Here is a 19,759-nt window from a genome sequence, read left to right on the forward strand (position 1 = left end):
TGAGTGTGAGGGGTTGTAATGAGGTATGATTTAATGGAATTCGAAGCATTGTAGAGAGAGGGAGAAGGTGTAGCAGATCATTTACCACAGATTTAACCATTTTTTTCTGTTGTTCTCTCGAGGTACATCGTATACAACTGTGTCTTCTGTTGTGACTTTGAGGGCTATCTACCCTCAATCGTTAATGGCAAATCTGTCCCAACCACAGTCAGCAGAGGATTTCCAACACATGTGTGATGAATCATGCCAATAGACGAAAAACCTATTTCAACAATATCCTGTAGGTGAAGGAAAATGTATGCGAAGTAATTTCTGTGCCATATCTTGGACATAACTCGAGTCTTCAGTTTCATAACTGCAATTATTCTAAGTTAATGACATGGGTTTGTGAGGTACACAATCACTGTGTGTATATTTGCTTCACAAATGTTGTGTGTGTGTGGGAGAGACTGTGTTCTGTTTACGAAATTAGTGCAGCATGGTGTATAATTTCACATGTTAAACACAGCTACTATGCGTTTGTGTTTATGTTCTATGATCATTTCTCCCTTCCCAGTACATTCTTGGTATCGAATCCAAACACTATAGCAATTCTACAGAACTGATAGCACAAGTGGTTTACATAAAATGTTTCAGACTCATTCTGTTTGGAGCTCCCTCATGCATGACTCAAACATTTCTTTTTCTCCCTAATCATCTGTTATATAACTGCAACACTCTCAAATGCGTCAGGCTCGTATCTATCATACACCTATAAGGAATGCTAAATTCCTCTCCATGCAAGGATCTAGAAAGATCCTGTGTAATTGGTCAGGTGATGTGAGTAAAACTGGTATGGAACAGTCTACGCAGAATGGCAGTTACAGAATCTGAATGAGAATACCGGTATATATCACTAGTACCGGTTAGTACAAGTTTGGAACATGTGTTATGCTCTTTGCAAAAACAAAACACAGAAGCGTGTTGATTATTTGGAAGTCAGTTTGTTCTGTTCCTTCATGAGACATCGAATTTAGTGGGGTATAGTACCCTACTACTTCAGGTCACTTTCAAATTATGTCAGAGACAGTGTTGCAGGGAGGGTTGGCTGAAGACAGAGGAAGACTTACAAGATGCATTCAGGACCCTTAGCTGGTAGGTTGAATGAAGGGTGGCCCATTTCAGAATGGAGGGTTGAGTGCTAGAGTTTTGAATCTCCGACTCTATCCCAGGAATGCGAGAATAACTTGTGACTCCGTCCAGATAGGGGGAGATTGACAAATCGTCAAGAAATCTTACCAAATTATAAAATGTTTCGGCTAAGGAGTGCAGTTTATACATCTCCTCTCTGTTGATGGCTATTTCCTACACTAATAAACAGTATTTGCATCATTTGATGTAAACTGTGTAAAAGGGTTCGCGATATGTCTAAAAGTCTCACAAAGTAACGGGGGGGGGGGGGGGGGGTTTGGTTAGCAATGATACAGAAATTGAGAACCATGGTGCAATCTCATTGGCTGATAGCATCACGAGCTCGACGTGATGAGACGTTTCGTTGGCGTTTGGACCTTGATTAGTTGTGTAAAATGTGTTGAAATTACGGGAAACCTCATAAAATTACAAAGACTGATGGAAAATACGGAAAATTGATGAAAATACGACAGAAATCTGGAGGGATGAGGGTACTTACATGCTCGTCTGGATGTATGAAAATCATTCCATTCTTCCACAGATTGGATTGGCAACTGATAGTGCATACAATCCGTGCTCTAAGGGTTTGGGTCCTACAGAATAGCCCTTATTCCACATGTGGTTATGCACTGTAAGTCATAAAAATGAAAGATGCAGTGTCCAAAGATTTGGAGGTCAGGATGACTACCACCTAGGACACCGAAACAGCAATCATATAACTGGGTGCAATATGCACCACCAATATGAGGAATTAATGTTCAGAACCTCTTGGGAAAACGGAACACTGAGGCCTCTGATACCATATCACAGCGGAAGATGAAATTAAATGAAGAGGTCATCATCTTTAGGCAACCATTTGGAAATGTTCCAAAACGCCACAAACTCTTCCAGTTTCAGTATGTTGTAATGTCTTCCACATTTTTGTCTATTGACAACTCCGCCCCTGTCTTTTATTTCAGCCATCCTGTGTGTTGTGGGAGCAGCATAGTTTACACCATGTGATGTCCAACTTTCTATGAGAGCCCATGGATCAATTCACAGAGAGAGATATTCATTGTGATGAATCAGCTATATTACCGAAGATATAACGTGATAAATCTAATATTTACAAATTGTCTGTGCTCTTACCTTAAGAGGCTTCATATGTGATGAAGCATATAGTTACTTTAAGAGAGTTCGAAAATGAGGAATCATCCTGTGACAGAGGTAGAGCATGCTCTTAGCTGTCTGGCATGAGCAAAAATTAGTTTAATATTCTAGTCCTGTGATCCAGGACTAAACAGATACTAAGATAATAAGAACAGACTTTTTGAGCATCTGAGAGAAATACAGTGTATGCCGTACTTTTACAGGAGTTTCACAACAAGTAACGATACTTATGCGCTGTGAAAATGCGTGTACGTCTCGATTTCACCAATATTCGAAAACTGTTCGTATGAAAGAGAGAAATTCACATTCTGCGAGGTAAATTCGAGGTGTATGGTCCACAACATTCCTGTCACGGATTGAATAAAGAGGATTTTTTTTTACACCGGGAGCTCTATGTCAGGGTGGAATTGGTTAGAACTATTGTAAACATCCAAGCCTCTGCTGCTTGTCTCGCAATGTATGTGGTCAGTGGTCGACTGGAAGAGACAGCTTAATGAAATGTCGAATCATTATGTCAAATCCCTGATTGCTCAATTTATTGTTACAAACAGTGGTGTTGCGAGCACATTCCAGGCTGTCCCACACAGACGATATTGATTTAATTAATTATTCAATCCGTTTGTTAGAGTGGGGGTAGTGCAAATGGTATATTTTCAAGACATCCACAGCTGGAGATTTACCAGGTATCCGCTACTTTGTCCAGGGCAAAGGAGGTATTAGTGCGGATTTGAGATTGCAATATTTAAGTCAGTAGGAGCGACAGCTTGTTTTGCTGGTCTGAGGTGCATGTGCTGCAGAGGGAAGTAACCACTTTTTCCAACGCGAACAAGGGACCTCAGCTCCTTTGTGACCTGGCTGCTGGATGGCCACAAAAAATGTAGCTTCCGCCTGCTGTCACAGGCAGTGTAGCTCGCTGGGTGTTCAGTATGCATTGTGCAATTTCAGTATGGATATGCAGTCTCTGTACAGTCAATGTGCTAATACTGAGATCTGTGCCATTAACGGTAGACAAATGGTGGCCCCTTCCATTGCAGTGTGGTGTTATGAGACCGGGGGCACGGTGGCTTCCAGTGCGCCGCCTGTGCATGCCTCGCAGTCGGGTTTGAGTGCTGCGGTGGGGTCCAGCACATGGCACAGCCCAACGATCGCCGGATGTGTTTAGCGTGATCCGTGACAATATAATTACATGTGGTGAATGTTTTACGATGGTATTCCTTACGTCATCGGGATAAAAAAGTGACACAGTTGTTGAAATACTCCACACACTGAAATTAATTTCCTGACGAACTGTTTAAATATACATTAGTCCACACAATCAGTCAATATTTACAGAAGGGGTACTCACCGTCAAGGTAAACTGTCCCACACAAAATATATAGATTTGATTGGTCAATCAGTTTTCTAGAGTGGGAGGTGCGCTATTTAAGTAACTGAGTCCTGACCTGAAGCATCTGGTATGCAACGAAAGAAACCTAATGTGGTATAATCAGTTAATGGGAGGGGAGGTACCTAAACTGAGCTAATATCCACCATTGTTTTCGATCAGTTTAATTAATTAGTCAGCTAATTTGGTATCAAAATTGGTGACATGTAACAGAACATTAGGTTAATGGGTGACAATAAATGGGTGACTAGAAATCCCCTTCCAAGTTGCACGAATTTCAGAAAGGGCACTCGCATCGTTAAGGATGGTGGTCAACAAAGGTTTGCATATTGCTTCAGTACAACAATGTGGGTTTCCTAGTAACCTTTAGGCGACACTTTAGGGATATTGCTCCTTTCTACGTCCCTGTATAAACAATGTTTTCGCTTCACGCGTTCAAGTAAGGGTACTTTGAGCCTCTGTATCCAGATACGGATAGCGACATTAAAAATAAAAGAAAAGGACATTTCAGGGTTTTTCGAGATCGGTATCTTAGGAATATGTCGTAAAATTTTTAGTCATTTGCCTTGAATAGGCGTCTTCGGATCCGCAGCTCGATTGGTAAATATCTTTTTTTTTTTTGAGTTTTCTAAGGAACCGCCCATAAACTATGGGTCCTTACTGGCCACGGTAGCCCGCATCAAATGTGAAAGGAACCAACCGATATGCTCTATTTGCCTAAACAGGAAGAGATGTGTAATATTCATGCAGCAAGATGATAGTTCTGTTGAGTACACTGGTGGACTATCCATAACACTTGACCGTACCTTGCTAACACCAATAGAATCCGAAGTATGTGACCCGTAAGAATCCCGTTTTGATGTGTGGCGTTTTGGGACATATTAGATACCTTCCTCCCTAACAATAACTCCTTAACTCAGCAACGAATTTTGTTTGATACGCAATATGACCGTACTTTCTTTAGTAAGCGTTGGACAGAGGTGGGTTTCGCAACGTGTGTGACCCGATGCCTCACGCGACTGCCTCAGAGTCCACATCAAGCAGGACACCGAAAGGCCGAGGTGGTGTAAATCAGGGCACAGATTTCATGTCGCGTCTCGGACGCTATCAACTGTAAAAGTGTGCCATGTGTTTCAGCCTGAGGTTGCGCCAAAGTGCGCCTTTGTAACTGCGCTAGCGTTGTGACTTCATTACCAGGTGCGATAGCTGTTTCGGTCTTGCTATCAGAACCAGTTTGCAAGGACACCAGCTATTTTTCAAATGTTGAGATACGAATTGCTCTAGACAGTAACTTGAAGACATTCTTCACAGGAATGTTACCGCGGAGAAAAGCTCTTGAACTTCTTTTCTTTATCGTAGAGAAGGTTTCTCGACTGATTTTATATACGCCTCCATTTCTTGCTTTCTTTCTTTCCTTGACTTTTTCTCCCATGGTACTTGATAATATGTGATACTGTAACCTTTGCAGTACTAAAACTTTAATAAAACGTCTGCGGTGATACGTTCAGACATGTCCTGTCCAGTGTGGTTTCCTCACTGATCAGACTCCGACACAAGGCAGTATGTGCCGGACTGATGCAGCTTCACGAACTTCTTTAATTTTATGCCATATAACGACGCCAGGAGGTTTTCATTTTCAAAGAACGTGTCCTTAGCGGGCGGCGCTGCTGTGTTATTTGCATATCTCCTTCTTCAGGTGTACCCTTGTATCTTGCTGCTTTGGTATAGGAGTTCAATTTTTTTCTCTACTCTAAGAGAATTTTTTTCTTTCATTGGCTCTGCGACTCATTACGCGGTTTTCCGTGCTGTATAACGAGCGTCCACCTTCTTTTATATTGAATAGCCTCACTACAGGTTTGTTACATTTGATATTCAGCATACCTGAACAGTTTGCACTAATTTGATTTCATGTCATTGCATCTTTATTGATCCATTTATCTTATACTGTTTATAGGTCTTCCTTAGCTTCAGTCACAATGGCAAACTCATCTTTGAAGCAACGCATAACTCTCTGCCACTAACAGCATTGCTTTAGTTCGAAATTTTTCTTTCTTTTGCTTCGTGGTACCTTAAGTAAACCAGTTGTTCCTATACTTCTTCTCCATCCCAGGACCTACAGTTCTTTTAGAGTTCTGTCTATTTGGTCCTCATAAATATCTGAGGGCATTTGACTGTGCCTTTACTTACTCTAATGTCCCCTTACAATTTAGAACACCTTATTTCGCTTACGCTGTCAAATGATTATTTTAGGTTCTGACACTCGTATAATATGAAGGATCCTGGCTGTTCTTAGTTATTGTTTATATCGTTAAGCATAGGAACAAATAATCAAGCAACAGATTTTTTATTTTATTCTAGTTAATGAGTCATAGTGTTCGACGTCAAAATGATGACAGTATAGTTCTCACCTTCACTTATTAAGTCACATTTAATAACGATAGCGTTATGCGTAATAACAGCAAAATGCGATATGTTTACAGTCAGCTACACTTACCGGAGATGCAATGCCAGTGAAAGTCAGGATCCGACTCTAAGATTTGGTTCGATAGAAAGTTTCATTTTGTAACAAATGTTCATAACAACGTGTATTCCGCGAAAGAACAGAGAACTCTGCGCTATGTACTTTCTATTGGAGGTGTTATTCCTGCAACCTAGAAGAGGGGCACTGTGTAGTTTATAAGACATCGCGAGAAACAAGGGTAAGTCTGAACGTTGTGTCTATCCACGAGGTGGACATGTCCTAACACAGAACTTAACAGCTCTGGGATCTGGAGACTAGCTACACCAGCAGCTTTGAGTGACGACAAAGAAATATTCCACAAAATTACCAACCGAAGAGTGCCTAGGTTGATGACACAAGCCAACTTCAATTTTTTTTTAAGCAGGGGAGATTTACTCTAATATGTAAGTGGAAGGGAAATTCACAATAATTATAAATGGATAATTAGCACAATTATTTTACAAAATGTATATTTTCAATGGAAGCCAATATGGACAGGATTTAGGTTTTCAGAGAGTACCTTCATTTAGACGGCTTTGTTTCGAACGGTGTTTTTGAGTTTTCAAGAAAATTTTTAGTTTAGAAGAGGAATTCTATTTTTAGTCCGAAAGATGGTTTTTAGATCTATAGAATACTTTTGCTTTCTAAGAGTATTTTTAATTTTCGGAGTACTGTTAATTTATCAAGATTATTTAAAACATTTCAAGAGGAATTCAATTTTCGACAAGTGTGTAGTGTTCCATGGAGCAATCTTAGGGTCAAGAAGGGTTTGGCTTTCAAGAGGACTTCCAACTCTAGGGAGCATTATACTTTTGCAAAAGAGTTTCAGTTTTGCTCAGTATTGCGTAGTTCTTTTACAGGTGAATTTCTTGTGCACCTTATTATACCTCATTTCTCCTGCTGCCGGAGGAGAGAGAGAGGGGGGGATACATCGTGAACAAATGCTTCAGTTATTGATGTTAGTCTGATGGAGCTATCTGGAGCACAATCTATTACTGCATCTCGATTTTCCTTGGGTCTAATACCGCATCTGTAGGAATCAGCACGAATATTAGAAGCAAAAATTATATGAAATCAGTCTGCCATCTTTATAGACGATATCTAAAAGGACATTCATAAGAGGGTCAATTTATATTGTGTTCTTGCTTTTAGGGGAGGTTGTGATAACATCGCACTATCGGTTGGTGAGTAAGGCACGGGCAGACAGCACATCCGATCAGACATGTAACTGAATCGAGTTAGTTAATTATAAGCTTCATAAATCAGTTTACAGGCTGTGTATATATAATGTATTTCTGTGTGTCGCTGCATGCTGGGCTTACACATATTACTAAATAGTGCAGTGACAGAAATGGAAATTTTAGATGCTTCTCATGTTACAAGTGAAACACAAATTTAGCAGCGAAGTGAACACATGGTACCACTGATTAATGAAGTAATCTAGTGTAGTGTATGAGTTGTCAAGATGAAAAGATTTCATATTAGATATAAAATTTTCTGTCACTCTTGTCAGAAATTTTAAGTTATTGGGTAAATTATAAAAAAAAACTATAGGTGTTTACTTAACTTCTTTCTGATCCGCTCACAGCTTTAGTAATGTGTGATGGTCATTTGTTCTTTTAGTGTTCTAGCTGTGGACTTTATAACCTTCTCAAATTGAAATGGATTATTTGAAGGTACAATTAGAATGCCTACCTCCTAGAAGAGGTCTAATGCCAGAATTGCCCCATAAAAATGCACTGTAAGAGATTAGGTAGAAAATATGCAAAATATGTTGAGATGATTTGTTTGTTTCCAAAACTAGCAACTACGTGAAGAGCTGTTTGAATAGCTTAGTAACATGTTTCTTTCCTGAATCACGCAAGGAAAATGGGATGGTTCCTATGAAAATGATACAGTTGATTTTCTTTCTTCAGTCCGTACTCGTGCCCCGTTTGCATTGACCTTACTGTCCACATATACTAAACAATAACTTGCTTTCCTTTCTTCCTTGTTCCAGTTTTAATTTTCAACACGTAAACCAAATATTTGGAGCATTCTACCCTAATCACTGGCTCCTTTTGTCTGTTAGTGTTAATAGATTTTTGTACAGAGCTGTTAATTTTCAGAGAATTGTTTATTAATTCCTCATAATTCGATGGTCATATACTTTCACAACATATCGTTGGGTCTATTTTCTGTAGCAAAATTAATTTATCAGGGGAAAATAATGTATAAAGTATTTCAACTCACTTAATATGCACTTAATAGGTCAGTAAGTGTGGTCATCGGAATCGTAATTTTCCATTCTGTCGGAATGGGCAGCTGGATTTTAAATTAACTTATTAAATGTGTACTCTCTTTTTGTATTTACTGGACGTAATGTCACGGCCTCTCTATGTGCATGGAAGGTGCCAGAAAAGAATCTCTGGTTTATAACTGACGCCATCAAGGAGTTCAAGGGGGGGGGGGGGGGGTTACCGTCTTTCTGGGAACCAAAACTCCAGTTGAGGCAAGGCACAAGTCTCAACAATATAGGTGTATATCCACTGAACAGAGCATATGCAAAAAGAAGGATCATTACGATAAAAATTAGAATTCTGTTCCCTTTTCGGCTGCCTCAATTACAATGTTATCATTTAAAAAACTAATTACAAGAAACGTAAGCCACTCTTCTCATGTGTGGTATTTTCATCAGACATAGAAAAATTCATACCTACAACAAAACCAACAATTAACCTTTACATTAAAATTAAACATACACAGAAACATTAAAAAAATAAGCCAGCATCCACATGGACAGCGATATTCTCGCCTTGAGAAATCCTTCCACTAATTCAACAAATATGCGGCCCAACCTTGTGTTTTTACAATAGCATGGAGCTAACAGTGATTTTTCCATCACTGAATACTTTCACTGACTCCACACACAGGTGATGGGGTGGGACGTCGTAGGCAGCTAGACGGGCAATGTTTACCTTTGGGTCTGGGTAGAGTGGTGGCAGTTACCATCAACACATCGGGCAGAACGCGATGTCGGTACAATTTGAGAACACGAGGCATGAGAAAAAGAAATCCAACAACTGGCGATGTGGGCCACTAAAAATTATGCTGTCCGTGCAGTGCTAACTGCGACAGAACTTGCTGGAGGCACCAGGGAGGGAAACCAAGGAACACAGTGTCCCCTGATCCAGGAAGGGAGTTTTGTCACACAATGGTCTGCAGTTCACGTGTCAAACTCTGATCAGTTCGATGGAACAGTGTGGGATCAACATATACTGGACGACTGTTCACCACGCCTCTGCAAATCTCACTGAGGGATGCTTCCTAGAAGATGGTGGAATATGTCCTGCAAATCATAGCTAGTTTAGTTCATTACATCTCTGGTTTTTCCACCTTCTGTCTGACAATAGGTAATCTTGTAGTCAGTCTCATTAAAGATGCACCTAAACTGCCAACTGCACCGAATATTAATTTAAGAACTAAGAGACCATAGTTCAGCGCAAATGAAGGAAGAAAGCGCTGCAAAAAGGAAAGCACAACAGAACCGCTGAAAGGCACCTGATTAGGATTGGTGATTTGTGCTAGTCCGAAGTTATACACGGTCGGACGTAGTGGAGAGAAAATTTCAAAATTTTACTTTTTGTTTGATGATCCTTATACGATCGAGAAGATGACTAGTGATCATTCATATCTGCCAATAGACCACGGCGCCAGCGTTGAGGAGCAATACAAAATAAGTATCGATAGACTTTGTCAGAACAGGTGATACAATATGGGAAATGGGTCTTAGAGTTAGGGACTTGTCAATTTGTGATACATGAGAGAATAACGATCAGTGATGACAAGGCAAGGTTCAAATGGTTCAAATGGCTCTGAGCACTATGGGACTCAACATCTGAGGTCATAAGTCCCCTAGAAGTGAGAACTACTTAAACCTAACTAACCTAAGGACATCACACACACCCATTCCCGAGGCAGGATTCGAACCTGCGACCGTAGCAGTCCCGCGGTTCCGGACTGCAGCGCCAGAACCGCTAGACCACCGCGGCCGGCGACAAGGCAAGGGATAAGCAGCATAGTATGCATTGTTGGGCCTAGAGAATATGAAGAGTTGGAGATAATACTGCAGCATTCGAGCAAATGGAAGATGACGTCCAGATAGCCGGAAGATATACGACCGTATAAAAGGCGTTTACTACGGCACTACAGACCAACAACAGCAACAGTCATACAGAATAGTAGAAGAAGTGGAGATCGAAAATATGATAGGAACGAAGTTGGTCAAACGGTGAGTTGAAGCCTCGGATCGATTCATGAGTCGTGTTCGGGTGCCATGATTAGCAATGAACTGCACTTGTGTTCACGGTTTGAATTGTTACACAGAGAGTAGGAAAAATCCATCGAATGTGTCAGAAGCACATTCCCAATTTATTTATTTATTTGAGAAATTCAGGACTCTCGTAACGGTATAAACTTCTCGCTTCCCACGCCCGGGTTCCCGGGTTCGATTCCCGGCGGGGTCAGGGATTTTCTCTGCCTCGTGATGGCTGGGTGTTGTGTGCTGTCCTTAGGTTAGTTAGGTTTAAGTAGTTCTAAGTTCTAGGGGACTGATGACCATAGATGTTAAGTCCCATAGTGCTCAGAGCCATTTGAACCATTTGAACGGTATAAACACAATGAAGCAATGTAGTCTATCCCGTTTTGAATTGCGTAAAGGAAAACTGGTCTTTGCAGGGATCTCATGGAAAACATTACGCTCTGGAGGAAGTTAACCCCCTGACAGCCTGGTGAGAGTGAGCAAACGGACGGTTGCGAAACTCGTCGGGCAATCACGTCCCACTGTCGTCACCAACTTCTTGGGCAAGCTGGGTAGCGTGCCAGCCGTCTACACGAAAGCCGTCACGTGTAGCGTTATGAAACTATGCAGGCTATAATAAATATTTCGTCGCCCTCGCCGCAAAAAAAAGCTAAACAAACGATGCAATATGTTTTCAAGACAGAGGACAGTGGTTCTCTTTCTGCCTGGCACAAAATAGTGTGAAGTGGAAAATCTACGACATACATTCTGAGTCTGTTTGTACATAACTATTTATGCAAGCGGTCATGCCGACAAAAAATGGTCACAATCTTAAATATGTGCATACCAATACAAGTACAATTTTTCCTGGAGACAGTTTCTATGTATGCACACAAATTCCTGAGTGACTTAGTGTAATTGATATCGTCTGTATGTAGACACAAAGCTAAATTAAATTATATTGGTATCATTTTTAAATACAGATCAATAACTTTATCATCTGCATTGGTCAAGAGGGTGCCTAAAGAAATGGAATGCAATGGGCATAGACGATGTAGTAGCTGATGGCTGTACTGCGTACACAAACAAAAATAAACATACGGCAAAGGTGTTCAAGACAGGTTGGTACGATGGGTGGCCAAATGTTTAACATAGACAAGAGACACTGGAACAGGTGGCTGAAGTTTTCTATCTTTAAAGCACAACAGGTAAAGAAGGAAGATGAAAGAAAGACATACTGTATTATAAAAATGGATGATGACGGTTCAGATGGCTCTAAACACTATGGGACTTAACATCTGAGGTCATCAGCCCCCTGGACTTAGAACTACTTAAACCTAACTAACCTAAGGACATCACACACATCCATTCTCGAGGCAGGATTCGAGCCTGCGACCTTAGCAGCAGCGCGGTTCCGGATTGAAGCGCCTAGAACCGCTCGTTCACAGCGGCCGGCTATAAAATGGAGATACATACGTATGTATGCATGTATGTTTGTATGGATATATGTTCCACATCTCCTCCTAAACCACGGGACCGATGATGGAAAAGAAGTGTAGCTCACGACGCACACATACCCAGACTTCTTCATTCAATGAAAGCACTTAGTGACTCGCAACAAGTTTTACACATAGTCTCAAATCTTTACGAAACTTTTTCTTGCTGACAATTCCCGAAAAGTAATGAAAGGAAAAAAAGTTTATGGCTTACTGTGTTTTCTCTGTTTAAGCAGTAGAACTACTGCGTCAGACATGACGTTTTAATTAAATATTCTTTTATCACTAACTACATTCAGGACGCATTTTTCAGATAGTATTCTCGTATTCCAATGAATGTGCCAGCAAAGTTGTATCACCTAGCTCAGGCGACATGACGTCATAAACACTGAGATGCGTGAAGAACTATGGCATCTTGCATGGCGTTCAAATGTATTACTTCTTTGCTACCAGCTGTATCCGCATCACAATTTGCAGTCGGTATCCTCATAATCCGCCGAATGTACTTACGAAATTATGTCACTGTGTGACACATAAGAGATACACGTCATAAACATTGACCTGCGTAAAAACGAAACTGTAGAGCGAAGTTCACTATAGACGCAGACGAACTATGTGTGCAAATATGGGTGAACTACGTGAAATTTACGCGAAACATGTGTGACATGTGGGTATGCGGGCAAAGACAAGGGCAAGAAGCTCCTCAAAACGCCTGGATCGATTTCAGCCATGTCTGATATACATACTACTTATTATTTGGAAAGAAGTACTGTGGGGATAAGAAGAGGTGACCTCCTATTGGGGTGGGGTTGATAAAGGGGAGAGAGAAGAGGGAAGGAGGAGACAGACAGATAGAGAAGAGCAGGAGGAGATGGACAGAGGGAGGGGGAAATAATCAGAGAGGGAAGGAAATGGAGTGACAGAAGGGAGAAGAGGAAATGGACACAGAAATAAAAGAGGAGGAGATGGATGGAGAGAGGGAGGACAAAGAGATATACAGAGAGAGAGAGAGAGAGAGAGAGGAGGAGGAGGAGATGAACAGAGGGGGAGGAGGAAATCAGAAAGGGGAGATGAGATGGAGAGAGGGGAGATGAGGAGATGAACAGAGATAGGAAAGAGGAGGAATGGACAGAGAGAGGAGCGAGGAGACAATTGACAGAGAAAGGGAGGGACGATTTCATCGACAGAGAGAGGAGGAGGAGGAGACAGACAGACAGGCGAGGTTGACAGACAGAAGGGAAAGGAGGAGGTGGACCTACAGGGGGTGTGGGGGAGATAGAGGGGAGGAGATGGACAGAGGGGAAAGGAGCAGAATGACTGAAGAGGAAGGAGGAGATGAACAGAGAAAGGAACGACGAGGAGATGGACAGAGACAGGTGGAGGAAGAATTGGACAAAGAGAGGACGAGAGCAGGACAGGGAAGAAGGAGAGGGTCAGAGAAAGAAAAGAGGAAATGGGCAGGGAGAAGAGGGCGAGGGGATGGACAGAGAGAGGGGGAGGAGAAGACAAAGAGGGAGAGTAGGACTTAGAAGAGACGAGGAGAAATATGGGAGAAGAAAAGACTGATTTAAACGGGGTAGGAGGAAAGGGACAGAGGGGAAGGAGCAGATGGGCAGAGGGGGAGGAGCAGATCAATAGAAAGAGAAGTGAGTAGGAGATGGAAAGAGAGGGAGGAGGAGCAGATGGACAGGAAAACAAGGGGGAGGGGGGTGAACTCCTAAGGGACCAAACTGCTGAGGTCATCGGTCCCTAGACTTACACACCACTTGCACTAACATGTGCTAAGTACAACACACATACCCATGCCTGAGGGAAGACTCGAAAAACAAGGGAAGAAGAGATGACTACAGAGAGTGGGAAGGAGGAGATGGACTAAGAAGATTGTAATAACTACATACCTTGGGTACTCAGCTAATATAATTATATTTTGCTGCACATAAACTTTCTTTAGATCATTGCATATTGGTACAGGTTCTTGAAATAAAAATGATCTTGATTACTGGCATTCAGGGCATGCTTTTGTCCCAGAAAGCCGTGTATTTGGTAAGTTTTAAGTGGCCGCAAATATTTCGCAAAATACCCCTCGAAAACTATGTTAATAAGGAAGCAAAATTAGCAATTAACGTGTCATCGACGATGAGGTCGATAGAGGCGCAGCTCAAGCTCAATGCGAGAAGGAACACGAGCTGACACTTAATGTCAGAGGGTCATGTGTAAAAAATGCTACAGGGTAATGAGGATGGGTACATTTGTTTTGTTGATTTTTAGAAAGGCTTTTGACTGAGCTGACTCAAATATATTCCTAAAAACCTTGGGAGGCGCCAATGTAGAAAGCAAGGACCAAAGGAAAAGTGCACATTATAAAAGGGTGGCAGTAAATCAGACAAGACAGGTATTGGAAGAAGTGGTGCACAGACGTGTTGTTTTTCTCTAAGGCTCAATATTTATGCTGGATAATTAACAGAAAAAACATAACAACAAGAGGCATAACAGTAGGAAATCAAAAGATAAAGACGATTAAATACAGAGATTACAAGCAGCGCTCGCAGAATCAGAGAAAGAACTACATTTCTAGTTGCAGAAGTGGAAGAAGAGAATCGGATAAAGACATATGTAGGTAGTACGAAAGTTACGAGAATTAGTAAAAATGAAAGTTCGATCGAAGTATGATTATCAAGGAAACCAGTTGGATGAAGATAAATCTCTTAGGTACTTAGAAAATGTGATGGGGAGAAATGCAAACTTTGTGAAGAAATAAGTAGTAAAATAAGAATCGACAAAACTGTTTTTGAAGAGATGGAAAGATTGATGATGGCACAAAGTATCCCGATAGGACTAAGATAGAAATTTGCAAAATGTTTAATGTGGATTATAGTATTATACAGCAGTATTCACAAAAAAGAAAAAAAAAGACAAGTACTTGCGTAGTTTAAAGAAATGGTTGCAGAAAAATACGCCTAAAGTTAAATGGACTGATAGAATGAGAAGGAAGATGGAAGGAAGGAACACTAACGGAAATAGTAAAAATGAAGGCAACATCTTGGCTGGCATGTATACTGCTACGAAATTCCTGCAATGGGCATCTACCTGAGGGTAGGTTGTGGAGGAAAGAGAGAGAGGGGGGAAGAAGGCTTGGAATACGGTAAGACATAACATGTAGATCACGTTAGCAGCGGATTAAGAAAGAGGCACAAAGCAGGGTAAAGTGAAGAACGTCCGTTTCTACCCGTTGTGACATAGATTAACCAAAGAAAAAAAAGAGAGGCAAATCAAAAGTTTCTTAACGTTTACTATTCATTTAATAAAAATGGTTCAAATGGCTTTGAGCACTATGGGACTTAACTTCTGAGGTCATCAGTCCCCTAGAACGACTTAAACCTAACTAACCTAAGGACATCACACATCCATGCCCGAGGTAGGATTCGAACCTGGGACCGTAGCGGTCGCGCGGTTCCAGACTTTAGCGATTAGAACCCTCGGCCTCCCCGGCCGGCTATTCATTTAATATCATTTAATTTCAAATTCACCTTGAAATCTGACCTCGTTTGTCCTACTTAGAACATTCAGAAGGTAGAAATTCTTTGGACACAACAGCATGTTGATATCATAAACATCGGATGGTTTGCACTGGGTGGTTATAATTGAAGTGCACCTACACAGAGACGTCCAGTGCGGGCTGTAACTATCGTATGGAAGCGAATCTTAGTAGATATTCTGATGCGTTAATGCGGAACCGATTTACTGTGGAAATAGTTAGTTGCAGTTTCGGCCACCAGTTGCAAATCTGGCGCTGTGAATGCAACAAAGACATATAGAAATGTTTCCATTTGTAATTGACTGGGAATGGGACGTAGGCAGAAATCGTCAAACGAGTGAGAAACGATTATTGTTGTTTTTATTATTAACCGTCACTTACACAGTTTAAAAAGTTTTCGGTTGCGCTGAGTCACTGTCATACAGTACTTTCTAAAAGAGTAAACCAACATTTGACTGTGTGTTATTATATTTATCATTTGTACTATTCAGATTTAGGTTTTTATGCCATTATCAAGTACAGTACTAAATGTTGTTAGACGCCGGCCGCGGTGACTGAGCGGTTCTAGGCGCTTCTATCCGAAATCTCGCGGCTGCTACGGTCGCAGGTTCGAATTCTGCCTCGGGCATGGATGTGTGTGATGTCCTTAGGTTAGTTAGGTTTAAGCAGTTATAAGTCTAGGGGACTGATAACCTCAGATGTTAAGTCCGATAGTGCTTAGAGCCACTTGTTGTTAGACCATTAGTCAATCCAGACTTACACAGTTCGTTCAATAGGAGTACCGGAGACGTCGACGAGATGCTGCTGAGTGCTAGCTTTGAACCTGGCGGTAAAAATTGGAACTATTTTTTTTCAACGTAAATGCGTTCCTCATTTACGCTGTAGCATATCAACCAAGTTTCATTGCCGTACTATAATTGAAGCCCGCACTGGATCTCCGTTAGTAGTTGCACCTTAATTGTAACCACCCAGTATGATCGTTTGTAGATACTCCAACGGCTGCAACTGGGAAACATATTTGATTGTTTAATTTTTAGGGCAGAATTTCAAGGCGAACTCACACATCCATGTGAACTAGAACTACAACTATTGCCATATTGCTGGTAACGATGTTTAAGTATTTAAATAATTTATCACTTGCTATCACTTGTCCGTGACTGAAGTTGCGTTGCGACAATCACTTAGAAGAAATAAAACGCTTCTCAGGCGCAGACGGCCAGCACAGTCTTTAAAACTAACTATTTGGGTCTCTCTGCCTCAAAAAAACGCCTGTCGCTGCAAAGTTTCGAAGGACGTGCATATCGGCGTCGCCAGTTGTCGGTGGTCACTCGTGGCGACAGACCTTGAGCACGGCGATAACCAGGAGCGTCCCGCGACCACCGGCACGCCACGTGCGCCACAGTGAAGAAGGAACTGTCCGCCTGCAGTCGTCCCCTCGTACCCGGAGTGGTCAGCAGGACAGCTCTTGTTGCACTCGCACTGGGACGGGGCCGGGAACCAACAGGAGCACTCACGGTTCGTTTGCTTTCTGGTCGCCAGTCATTTTCGCTATGTTATTCCATCCTACCACAATGTGCATTAGTGTTTTAGAGTTCATTATGCGTCTCACTGTTGCAATGGATGTCAACTGCAGGACTGTTCCACCCCACTGTACGCTACATCTATAACTAAAATCTGAAAACCACTTTGAAGTGCATGGAACAGGAATGTGTTGCATTGTATGTTAACCGGGGAACTGGAGACGACGGAAAGGCTCCGTCCCCGCCGCAGCCGCAGTGGTCCACAACCCCACGACGACTACCGCAATCCACTTCACCCCTCCGCCGCCCCACACCGAACCCAGGGTTATTGTGCGGTTCAGCCCCCGGTGGACCCCCCAGGGAACGTCTCACAGCAGACGAGTGTAACCCCTATGTTTGCGTGGTAGAGTAATGGTGGTGTACGCGTACGTGGAGAACTTGTTTACGCAGCAATCGCCTACATAGTGTAACTGAAGCGAAATAAGGGGAACCAGCCCGCATTCGCCGAGGCAGATGGAAAACCGCCTAAAAACCGTCCACAGAGTAGCCGGTTCACCGGAGCTCGACACAAATCCACCGGGTGGATTCGTGCCGGGGACCAGGCGCTCCTTCTCGCCCCGAAAGTCGTGCGTTAGACCGCACCTCCAACCGGGCGGGCTATGGAAAAGGATACTTCCCATTGTACTAGTTATTAGCGCTTCTCTTCGTTCTATTTGCTTATGGAGCGTGGAAGGAACGATTGTTTAACCGTCCCGAAGCGGTCAATTGAAGTCATAAAGTCTGTAAATTAATCCTCGTTCACATTTGGCACTTACAAACAGGAGAAAAAACCTCTAATGTGACAAAAGGAAGTTCAATTGGCTGAGGGCTCAATACACAAAAAAAATTAGAAATATATAAAAAAACATGGCTAATAATCCTTCTTACTAGCCATACATACCATTAAAAGCAGTCTGACGCAAGTATCATCGCAAGTAATCTGTGCACATAGGTACATAACAAGGGCTGGTGATGGCCTGCGTCATCCTACACTTACACAAACATAACTGTAACCAGTGAGGGCAGTGATGTACATAAGTGATCAGCCTTAAACCGCACTATACCGGCTACAGTTATGATTATACGGGGTTCTCCAAAAACATGCTGTAATTTATAGGTGATTGAGTTTTATTTTATTTTACTTCTTCGACCTGTACTCCTTGGTTCTCAGTGCATGTGGAATGCCTTTTGACCATACAGGCCATAGCTCGTTCACATTTTTCCGTACTAATAGAGCGGACAAGCTGTGTTATGCGCTCTGCAAGGTCATTAACGTCAGTAGGTCTTGTAGCATACGTGCGTTCTTTCAACATTCCCCGTAGCCAGAAATCGCGAGGAGTCGAATTGGGTGACCGTGATGGCCACGCCAAAGGTCCACCTGTTGAAATCCAGTGTCTACCAAATGTTTCATCCAGGTAGTCTCGAACTTTTCAAGAATAAAATGATGGTGCACCAATTGCTGGAAGCAGCTTGATGTTAAGATACGGAGGAGAAGAATATCAACAACAAAATTTTGCAACATGTCTAGGTAAAAATCTCTCGTGACTGGCTGATCATTTAAAAATAGGAACCAAGTACTGCAAACTTTGAAATATCACACCACAGTTAAGTTTCGGAGAGGATCGTGTTTGCTCTCTTAGTCATGGGGACTGTCTGTACTCCATATGACTGAACTGTGGTTATTCATGTTGCCGCTTCGTTTGACATAAAGAACAGAACATTAGGGTTTATATCCATCATTTCTAGCAACACTTCTGCATCTCGTAAACGAGCGGTATTACCAGCGTCAGATAGGGCCTGTAAGGCTTGAATGTGCTGTGGTTTCATTCCCAGATCGACGAGGACAATTCGTAAGACATTTGTCTAAGCGATTCCGTTTTCCACTGCTAATCTCTTACTTGACTGTCTTCGACTCCTAATAATTTTGCCTTGAGCATTTATGATGTTATCTTCCGTTCAAATATTTCTTGCACTTCCTCTCTTTCCTATACAATCATTGGTCCCGGATCCGGTGCGAATAAATTTCTCATGCTGTCGACGGATAATTAAACGCCTTGGAAGATGCTTATGAAACCATTGCTGAAGTAATTTTCTCTGTATTGTAGGTAACCCAGACCCTTCGATCCGTGTTCCTGCCTCTCCTCTCTCTTCCAGATTATGCCGGGTAGCCTCCCTAGTCTGCATCAAAAGAAAATTTAAAATTGTGTCCTACCGTATGAGTGGCAACATCTTTTTGGACAATCATGTATAAGTATAGGACGCCGCCCCCCGAGCCATCAGCATCACTTGATATGTACCTACGTGTATAGATGTATGGCTAACATGTACGTATGTATGGCTAGTATGTATAATTATTAGCCATGTTTTTATGTATTCCTAATGTTTTTTTCCTCTTTGAAACAGATCAGATGATGGCAGGAAGCCGAAACTAGTAAACGTTGACTGTAACATTTATGTATAAAGCCTCAATGCGAGCTGTATTGAGTCTAATCTTATCTTCGAGATCCCTACGGCAGTTTTACGTAAGCGATTGTAGCATATTCCAAGATTCCTCATTTAGCCTTGGTTCTGGAGACTTTGTAAGTAGGTTTGGGGGAGGGATAGCTGAGGTCTGTATGTAGGCATCTTCCAGCTCCAGCATATCCATGACGCTCTCCCATACGCCAGTTAAACCTGTGACAACTTGC

The 19,759-nt window shown here is 42.0% G+C and overlaps 1 protein-coding gene across 1 annotated transcript in view; it reads left to right on the forward strand.

Moving 5' to 3' along the window:
• The first annotated feature begins 16,921 nt into the window (after nucleotides 1–16,921).
• LOC126162479 (ATP-binding cassette sub-family C member 4-like) overlaps nucleotides 16,922–19,759 on the forward strand; it is a 242,101-nt gene continuing 239,263 nt past the window's right edge. The window contains exon 1 of the mRNA XM_049919021.1: nucleotides 16,922–17,028. The gene's annotated coding sequence lies outside the window, so the exon portion shown is untranslated. The remainder of the gene's footprint in view (nucleotides 17,029–19,759) is intronic.

This window comes from Schistocerca cancellata, chromosome 2 (assembly GCF_023864275.1).
Source record: "Schistocerca cancellata isolate TAMUIC-IGC-003103 chromosome 2, iqSchCanc2.1, whole genome shotgun sequence".
NCBI lineage: Eukaryota > Metazoa > Arthropoda > Insecta > Orthoptera > Acrididae > Schistocerca > Schistocerca cancellata.